The sequence below is a fragment of the Alligator sinensis genome, unplaced genomic scaffold, assembly GCF_000455745.1.
Source record: "Alligator sinensis unplaced genomic scaffold, ASM45574v1 scaffold360_1, whole genome shotgun sequence".
NCBI classification, from domain to species: domain Eukaryota; kingdom Metazoa; phylum Chordata; order Crocodylia; family Alligatoridae; genus Alligator; species Alligator sinensis.
The window spans coordinates 188,682-198,085 of record NW_005842337.1 but is presented as its reverse complement, the minus strand read 5'-3'; positions in this window follow the sequence as shown (position 1 = coordinate 198,085).

Below are 9,404 nucleotides of genomic sequence, written 5' to 3'. Positions count from 1 at the left end.
AGAGTTAATAGAAAATTTAATCTGAATTCAAATGAAGGTGTACATGTTTATGGTTTTGATGCAGACACCATTTTGAATATAGGGGAAGGAGGTAGAACGCCTTGATGGTGAAGAGCCTTTGCCCAGAAAGTATCATTAAAATCCATCCTTTATGCCTGAATTGTAAACCAGCATACGATGGCTACTGGTACAACACCCCCTGCCTCTTACCGATTGTTGGTACAGCATCAGATTAAGTGTAGCTTTTTGCCTATGATTCTTGTGTAATTTCTGAAACTGTCTAGCTATGAAGCTCTTAGCTGCCCAGACAAATCTCCTGGTCAGACCCCCTAGCACAGTAAGGCCACATCCAGCATGCAAGTATCCTTGCAGCAACACAAATTTGCACAGGGCACACCTCTGCATGTGCCCTTCATTGCAGGACAAACTCGCACAACAGGCAAACTGCCCTTGCCCAGGTCCTCCCAGCAATTCAGCCAGGGAGAGTTGGGGGTTGGGGCCAGCACCAGTGTTGACCCCAGCAGTTTTACCTGGTGGTCTGGAGCAGCAGGGGCACAGGTCTGGCAGTACAGAGACCTGGCTCCAGCCCGGCCTTCAGCTGTGCTGGTGCACACTTGTTAGGCATGCACCACACTGCTTTTTCTTCCAGGTTTTTGGATTTGTGTGTTTTGGGGTGTTTTTTTTGCTACCAGAAAATCCCAGTAGTAAATTTTGGCTCCACGGTGCAAATTTGCAAAGTGGCTTGTGGTGCCACAAACTGCACGTGCCTGCACATCTGGATGCGGCATAAGAGTACAAGGCATCTTACTGTGAGGTCTTGGGTGCTTGTTTTGTGCTCTATATCTGTTGTGTTTTGAGAAAAATTAATTGCTGTATCATTCTTGGTTGTGGTGATGTCACTGTTCAAAAAATAGCATTCAGTTTCTTGTATTATGGACGGGTAGTGGGAGTGTTACTAGAGGTCTTATTTGTAATACCTTATCTGTGGATACTTCTCTACTTGGCACTGTGACCAACTCCAGGAGCACTCCCTCTTCTTCGTTTTGTGTGGCAGTGTGCTAGAGAGATCTTCAATGTAGCAACTACTCCAGGTTGTCCATGCAGCTCTCTGAAGACAGCAATCAAGTCCAGAAGCCATGCAAGAGTCTACATAAAAGCATGAGGGGAGGAAACTAGCCTCATGTAAATAAGCAATGAATATATCTGTTCTTTTCCTATTCTTTTTGAGATTTCAGCAGTCTCTACTACTCACTTCCACTTGCTATTTCAACCTATATTAAGAGACTGCAACCCATACATTGGAAGTGGCTCCTGTGATGACAAACCGAGGGCTTAATATGTCTCAGTTATACCAGCTTCTGTCAGGAGTGCCTGGAGTTAAATCTGTAGGATCACCAAATCATGACCTCAAGAGTTGAAGCATGCTGGAGAACAGGTTTACTAGATCACTTCTGGCATTTTAGCTCATGGCTGCCATGAGAGTGATTAGTTAATGGTATTAAACGATGCAGAGTAAGTACTCCATGCGAACACAATGTTATTAATGCAGAAGAGGCAGGATGGAACTTGGGCTCCAGGTCATGTTTATATGCTGGAAAATGTTGCAGTCTTTTCATGAAACAGATCCCACTTTTTGTTGGCTGGGTTCTCACTACTGGCAGGTGGAAATGTCCCTTTTATTACCTCTGAGTTGCAGGTGTTTTTGCAGAATGGCATTTTCCAACTCACTAAATCTTGGTTGTTCTAAGAAGGATTTTACTAGGGTGAAAAATCAGTTGGCAATGATCCATATGGACCTTGAGATACTGTAAAGGCAGAAGATCTAAGACCCAGCCCATTGTGACCAATGCACTTTGAAGGATGTCATTTTTACCTTAATATCTCAGTTGTCAAGCTAATTTCAGGTTCTCAATATTTTGGAAAGAAGGTCCTCAGTACTCCTGACCTGGTATGATGTACCTAATATCCTCATTTTTGTATGCACCTGACATCATGAAGTATACATACCTGGTTCTGTGCTCAACTTTCCTTTAGGGAAGTTTCATAAAATAAATCTAGATCTGTCCAGAAAAATATCACTTTAGGACTGAAAAGCCACATCACGATAAAAGAAACAGAGTTATGTTTAATCTCTTTGGCTGTATGCAAGCTACAGTTAAAATTTGTACTTGCAATTCATTATCCTATTCCTGCGAGCATGATTTTAGTCATGAGGTCTTGTCTGAGTCCATGATGGTCAATGGGAGTTTTGTCTTTTAGATCAATAGAAGAGCATGCCTTAGCAGGGGTAGGGTCTTATTTTTCTTCATAGCAAATTATAAGGAGTGTATCTGAACAACCATAAACAATCATTATGCAACTGAAAATTTATTCCAAGAACCTATGTAGCTCAACTTTTTTGTGCGCTGAAACCCTTTTTAATTTAAGCTGAAGTTGGTACATCAGTGTAAATTCAGAGTAACTTAGCTGAACTCATTGCAGTGAGGTGTAGCTGAAATCAGATGCTAATTTTTACTTAACTAGGTGGATATTAATTGTATGTATGTATCTTGGTTTTTTAATGTTTTTTTAAATTACATGCCTAAGGAAGGGTAGTGTGATAAACAAAAGCTTGTTTTTGTCTATACCAACCAAGCAGTTGGTTCAATAAAAGATATCACCTACAAAAAATTATTGGCTTTAAAAAATTACAAAGTATTCATTCATGCACTCACCCTTCTTTTGAAGAAATGATTTATAAATTGTGTCCCTTATTTGTTCGTAATTACTGGATAAAATGCTGTAATGCATCAAGAGCTAGCATCTAAATTATTACAATATAACTTAACATCAAAAAGCCTATTGCTTAAAAATAGAAACTAACCTGGAATAGTGAATTTGCTGTGGTTACGGTCAAAAAGTCAATATTTAACAACAGGCATCTTATGGGGTGATTTGAGATACTGGAAAATGCCTCTGCTTAAAATAGGTAACAGCTAACAGAGATATCTGAGATATTAGTGGTTCTGGAAAAAATACTAACTCCTTATTAACAATCATTGTGGTCATGAAAGAAAAAATGTCTTTAGAATGTGATCTTAAATAAATATCATCGCCAAAAACAGGGCTAAAAAGCATGATGAAGTTTGCAAAGTTGAACATTCAAATAAAGGAAATGCCGAAAGGTTATTTGTGCAAACTTAGTTGGGCTGCTACTGTGAGCTGGGGTCAGGGTGGCATCAGGCTCTCCCCAGCAGGGGGGATACACTCAGGGCAGGCCGTGGTGGCACTGGGAGGAGGGCTACGGTGAATTTTGGGGTGGCTGCAGCCCCCTGCCCATAACCCCGGTCCCTGTGCCACTGCTGCCCACCCCAAGCACATATTGGCAATCGGGTTGGTATCAGCCAATATGACTTGTTAAAAATCGGCCATCGGTATCAGCCCAAAAAATCCCTATTGGTGCACCCCTAATTATTTCACAGGATTCCTGCCTCAATTAATACCCACAATGCATGGTGTTCATTGACTCGATAGCTATTTGATGTTTCTTCTTATCCTCCTCATTTACAGGGCAGTTTTATTAATTATAGTGTAGGACCAAGATTCACCTAAACATTTTCTTAACAGACAAGATGCAGCATATCTCCTTATCAAGCTATTACCAAAGAGGACAACATACAAGTAAACCAGATGCTAATTTTTACTTAACTAGGTGGATATTAATTGTATGTATGTATCTTGGTTTTTTAATGTTTTTTTAAATTACATGCCTAAGGAAGGGTAGTGTGATAAACAAAAGCTTGTTTTTGTCTATACCAACCAAGCAGTTGGTTCAATAAAAGATATCACCTACAAAAAATTATTGGCTTTAAAAAATTACAAAGTATTCATTCATGCACTCACCCTTCTTTTGAAGAAATGATTTATAAATTGTGTCCCTTATTTGTTCGTAATTACTGGATAAAATGCTGTAATGCATCAAGAGCTAGCATCTAAATTATTACAATATAACTTAACATCAAAAAGCCTATTGCTTAAAAATAGAAACTAACCTGGAATAGTGAATTTGCTGTGGTTACGGTCAAAAAGTCAATATTTAACAACAGGCATCTTATGGGGTGATTTGAGATACTGGAAAATGCCTCTGCTTAAAATAGGTAACAGCTAACAGAGATATCTGAGATATTAGTGGTTCTGGAAAAAATACTAACTCCTTATTAACAATCATTGTGGTCATGAAAGAAAAAATGTCTTTAGAATGTGATCTTAAATAAATATCATCGCCAAAAACAGGGCTAAAAAGCATGATGAAGTTTGCAAAGTTGAACATTCAAATAAAGGAAATGCCGAAAGGTTATTTGTGCAAACTTAGTTGGGCTGCTACTGTGAGCTGGGGTCAGGGTGGCATCAGGCTCTCCCCAGCAGGGGGGATACACTCAGGGCAGGCCGTGGTGGCACTGGGAGGAGGGCTACGGTGAATTTTGGGGTGGCTGCAGCCCCCTGCCCATAACCCCGGTCCCTGTGCCACTGCTGCCCACCCCAAGCACATATTGGCAATCGGGTTGGTATCAGCCAATATGACTTGTTAAAAATCGGCCATCGGTATCAGCCCAAAAAATCCCTATTGGTGCACCCCTAATTATTTCACAGGATTCCTGCCTCAATTAATACCCACAATGCATGGTGTTCATTGACTCGATAGCTATTTGATGTTTCTTCTTATCCTCCTCATTTACAGGGCAGTTTTATTAATTATAGTGTAGGACCAAGATTCACCTAAACATTTTCTTAACAGACAAGATGCAGCATATCTCCTTATCAAGCTATTACCAAAGAGGACAACATACAAGTAAACACTGTTTAATTTTAAGTATCCTTTGCTAATGAAGGAAATGCATTCCAGACTAAAGTGGGGCGAAAACCAGGAGTTCTGGTGCACAGAATTAGTTTTGATTTTGGCCTATTTTGAGTTGAGCTGGACTTGAGGATTTGTAGTTTCCCACCCTCCAGGTTGGGCAGCTATTGATCTTACTTCTGTGACCATGTAGTGTTCCTCCAGTTTCCTTGCTTTGGCTGTGATGAAATTTCATTGAACCTGAGCTGGTTTACCCACAGGATAAACCAGCTCAATCAACTAGCATTTTACAATTGGACTTTTTGTTTTACTGTCAAAATTCTGCTCAACTCCAGACTATAATGCTTTCTAGAGGGATGACTAAACAAAACCCTTCATCTTCATCTGACAGTATTTGGAGCTGTCCTAATATAGAGCTGAACTTCAGTAGGCTAGCTCCTGGCATTGACCTCAGTCTTATGCAGGCGTTAATCAGGAATATTGTCAAATAAGTCAATGGAGTTACACCAATGCAAAACCAATGCATGGGAGATCAGAATCATCCCTTATTTTTACTGGGCGGAGATAGGAGAAGGTTAAGCTAAAATGGCCCTGCACTTTGGAGGTTTTCAGATTTTAGCTTGACTCATCTGTATTTTAAGTGTATATAACCCTGAACAGACAAGGTGCCTTGGGTGAATCTGATATCTTTTATTAGACCAACCCAAATAGTTGGAAAATAATTATTAAGCAAGCTTTCAGGTTCAAAAACCCTTCGTCAGGCTAAGGAAGTTTCAGCACTTGGTGTGTGCTCTTCCTGGATGGAATGAAAAGTAAAGAAGCCAGCGACTGGGCTGGTATGCATACGAGACAGGTAGTCAGTGAAAATGTAGATTGAGGAGTCAATGGGTGAGACACAGGCTGGGGAACTGCTGCAGTACAGAAGAAAACCCCCCACAAATCGCACACCGCTGGTTATGACATATCGCCCCTCCCTTGAACCTGTACGGAAAATCCTCAAACAATTGCAACCCATACTAGAAAGAGACCCTATTCTTAAAAAGATCTTCCCAGAGCCACCCATCCTAGCCTTCAAACAAGCACCAAACCTCACTAACCTCATCACCAGAAGCAAACTTCCTCAAGCCTAGAAGATACCAAAAGGATCCAGACCGTGCCATGACAAGAAATGCAAAACCTGCCAACACATCTCCACCACCCCCACTATTACTACACCCCACAACAGAGCCATCAGCATCCCTGCATCTTACAGCTGCACCTCCAGGAATGTAATATATCTCATCCAATGCACCAAATGCCCTGATGGAAAATATGTAGGAGAGACCAAACAACAACTGCGCACCGGAATGAACGCACACTGGAAATCCATCAAAGACAGAAACACCCAAGTACCTGTGGGGGCACATTTCTCACAAGAAAACCACTCTCCCTCCAATCTCTCAATCCTGATCCTCAAAGGAAACTTACACAACACTTCCCAGAGACGAGCCTATGAACTCCACTTCATCAACCTCCTGGATACTAAAAATCATGGACTAAATATAGACACTGGATTTATGACACAGTATAACCTGCCTGACATCTGACTCCCCAGGTATTTCTCCACTTTCATGCCCCTTCTCTCTCTTCCCCCCCCCCCAGCCTGTCTCTCACCCATTGACTCCTCAATCTACATTTTCACTGACTACCTGTCTTGTATGCATACCAGCCCAGCCCCTGGCTTCTTTACTTTTCATTCCATCCAGGAAGAGCACACACCAACTGCTGCAGCTTCCTGAGCCTGACGAAGGGTTTTTGAACCCGAAAGCTTGCTTAATACTATTTTCCAACTATTTGGGTTGGTCTAATAAAAGATATCAAATTCACCCAAGGAACCTTGTCTGCCTATGTCCTTAGACCAACACGGCTACAACCTACACCCCTGTAACCCTGAAAAATTTCCAGCTCTTGTTCTTGATCATCACGGAGGTGTGCACAGCACAAGTCAGGGAGGGGTTCAGTTCCATCCACCTGTGAGTTCTCAACCATGGTGCTTGATGTAACACATGGGGATTATGGGATGCCCTACTCATATCCAAATCAGGGAGGGCGGCACAAAAGACCATGATGTTTGTTCTGCTGTAGGCTTTCTTATTACACTGGTGTGATCTGCCAGAGCCAATAATTCCCTTTTTGCCTGCAGCCACAAAGAAGTCTCCAGCACAAAGGATCTGGGCACTGGTGTTTTTCCAGCCACTTCTTTCTTTTGAGTGTATTTCAGCCCCTCCATTAATGATTCAGCTTTTGCAGCTACTATACTTGCCTTGAAAGAAGGCCATTTTCTAAGCTTTACATTTAATAATCAATAAACATGAAAAAGAAAATGTTTGCAATAGATACATAGGGAAAACAGCTTTTAAATATACCGCTTTGCTTTTATTTGGGGCACTGAAGTTTTCTTCAAACATTGGATGTGTTAAATACCCAAAGGAAGATCCCTTATCAAATAAATCTATTAATCATACTATAAAGGTTTCCTATGGCATCTTCCATCTGAGACTTGCCTCACACTTCTTATAAACACCAAGTGCATTTCTTTCTGAGGCCAGCCAAGGCAGGAGAGGACACAAGGGTTGAGGTAATTAGATTCACTTTTGTACTTTGTATGTAAAACTATGGTATGGACACCCACTGCAAAAGAGGGGCTTATAGCTATGTGGTATACATCCAAAGAAATAGAACTACCACCCTGAGGAAAGGAAATATTCCTGAGTAAGCTAATGCAAGGATACATTTATTTAAGTGCCTTGGCGAAGGTCACACAAGAGATCTGTGTTACATTCATACATGTACCTCTCAGGTTCCTGACCCCCAGGTTTTTGTTTCCAGTATACTCTCTCCTTCTGACAATTACTGTTTGAAGTTGTAAAATTTAAAGAGGCGTTTCACAATATTCAGGGGACAGAACGCCAGAGTGTGGTTGTAGAGGCATCAGGGCATATCTACAAATGCTTTGACACACACCTAAACCTAATGCACATTTGCTTTAGCTATTCGTGCCTAAATTTTGATACCTGCAAAAGCAAAAGCAGGTATCAAATTTAGGTGCGAATAGCCTAAAATTGCCATTTTTAGGGTGATTTAAGGCTGTGCACATGTAAACCCTTGCCCTTAATGTGCCTTAAAAATGGCTAATGTGCCTTAAATTGCCATGTGTAGACGTACCCACAGAGTTCTCATCTAAGCCTTGTAGCTTACTCGGGTTCAAGGCGCACTTGTCTTTCTTCCGGTTCCCCCCTTTATAATATAGATATGAGACTGAACGCCAGCCAAGCACTCTTCATCAGAACAGTTTTTGATACAAAATCAGTTTTCCACCAAACAGGGGGGTTTTTTCCTTGAAAACTTTTTGGTTTCCAAAAAAATGTCTAGTTTTTCTATTGGGGGGAAAAATAACCCTAGCTCTGATAGGGTAATGAAATAATGCTTAACCTGCTTGTAAAGACCTTTGCGGCTCATTAATAGAACAATGCCAGAAATTATTGTTTTACTTATTATAAGTCTCTTTGTAGACATCACAGGTGAGAGTTTTATTTATTCATTTGTTAAAGGACAAAAAGTAGAAACATAGTCTCCCCAGACACCTAGAATTTCATCTTTCTAGTTAGTCATTCTATACTACCTTTTCAACACGTAGGTTGAGTAAAAAAATGTGGATGTTTTTTCAGTCCTGTGTAAAGTACCTATCATCCATATTAACTCAGGGATTCAGCCAGTTCTGACTAAAGCTATTAGTTCTTTCCATTGATGCACTCTGAGTAGGATTAGGCCCTTACATATCTTTGAAATTATTGTGCAGGATGGTCAGTCTACTGTTACTTGTTCCCTTTCTGGACAGCACTTTCTTGTCCTTGGATGCTGTACGACGATTACTCTTTATGGTTTTCATACTGTGGCCCCTTTATCCATACCTGTCCCCTTCCCCTTTAGCATTATGGAAAGCCAGGATATTGTGGATACCCTGACAGTTATTTCCAACCTGCCCCATCCTATGGGTCGTAACCACAGGAGGAAAACCCAGGATTATGTGTTAGGAAACATGATGTTCTAAATATTACTTCAGCGTCTTGTCATTATGGTCCAACCACTGTAGCTTGCTTTGAGCCAGCGCTGTGGATTACTGGAGCTCTTTAAATTTTAATGAAGGTGGAGTTGACATGTGGGCCTGCCTAGCTTTTTGTAGCTTCCAGTGTCCTTCAGCTTGACCTTTTCTCCGCTAAATTTTCCCACAGGCCTCCTTAGTTGTCCTTCCCGCACCTTCACTTCCTAATGCACGATAGACTGTTGCAGGCGCACAAATGCCCATCTGAAGTGTGGAAATCATGCCCTAAAACCTCGCTCGCATGCCTGCCACCCTCTGGACTCAGCTGAGGAAGCTCGCTGCAAGCAGGGTTGCTAGTGTCTATAGGGGCCTTGCTTTGGGTGATGCTCTAATAAGGTACAACAGTCACTGGAGTGATGCTCCCTTGGCCAGAGCAGCATCCCTTGTAGGAAGCAGCCTCAGTCTCTCCCTGCCCTTCCCTCCCCCATC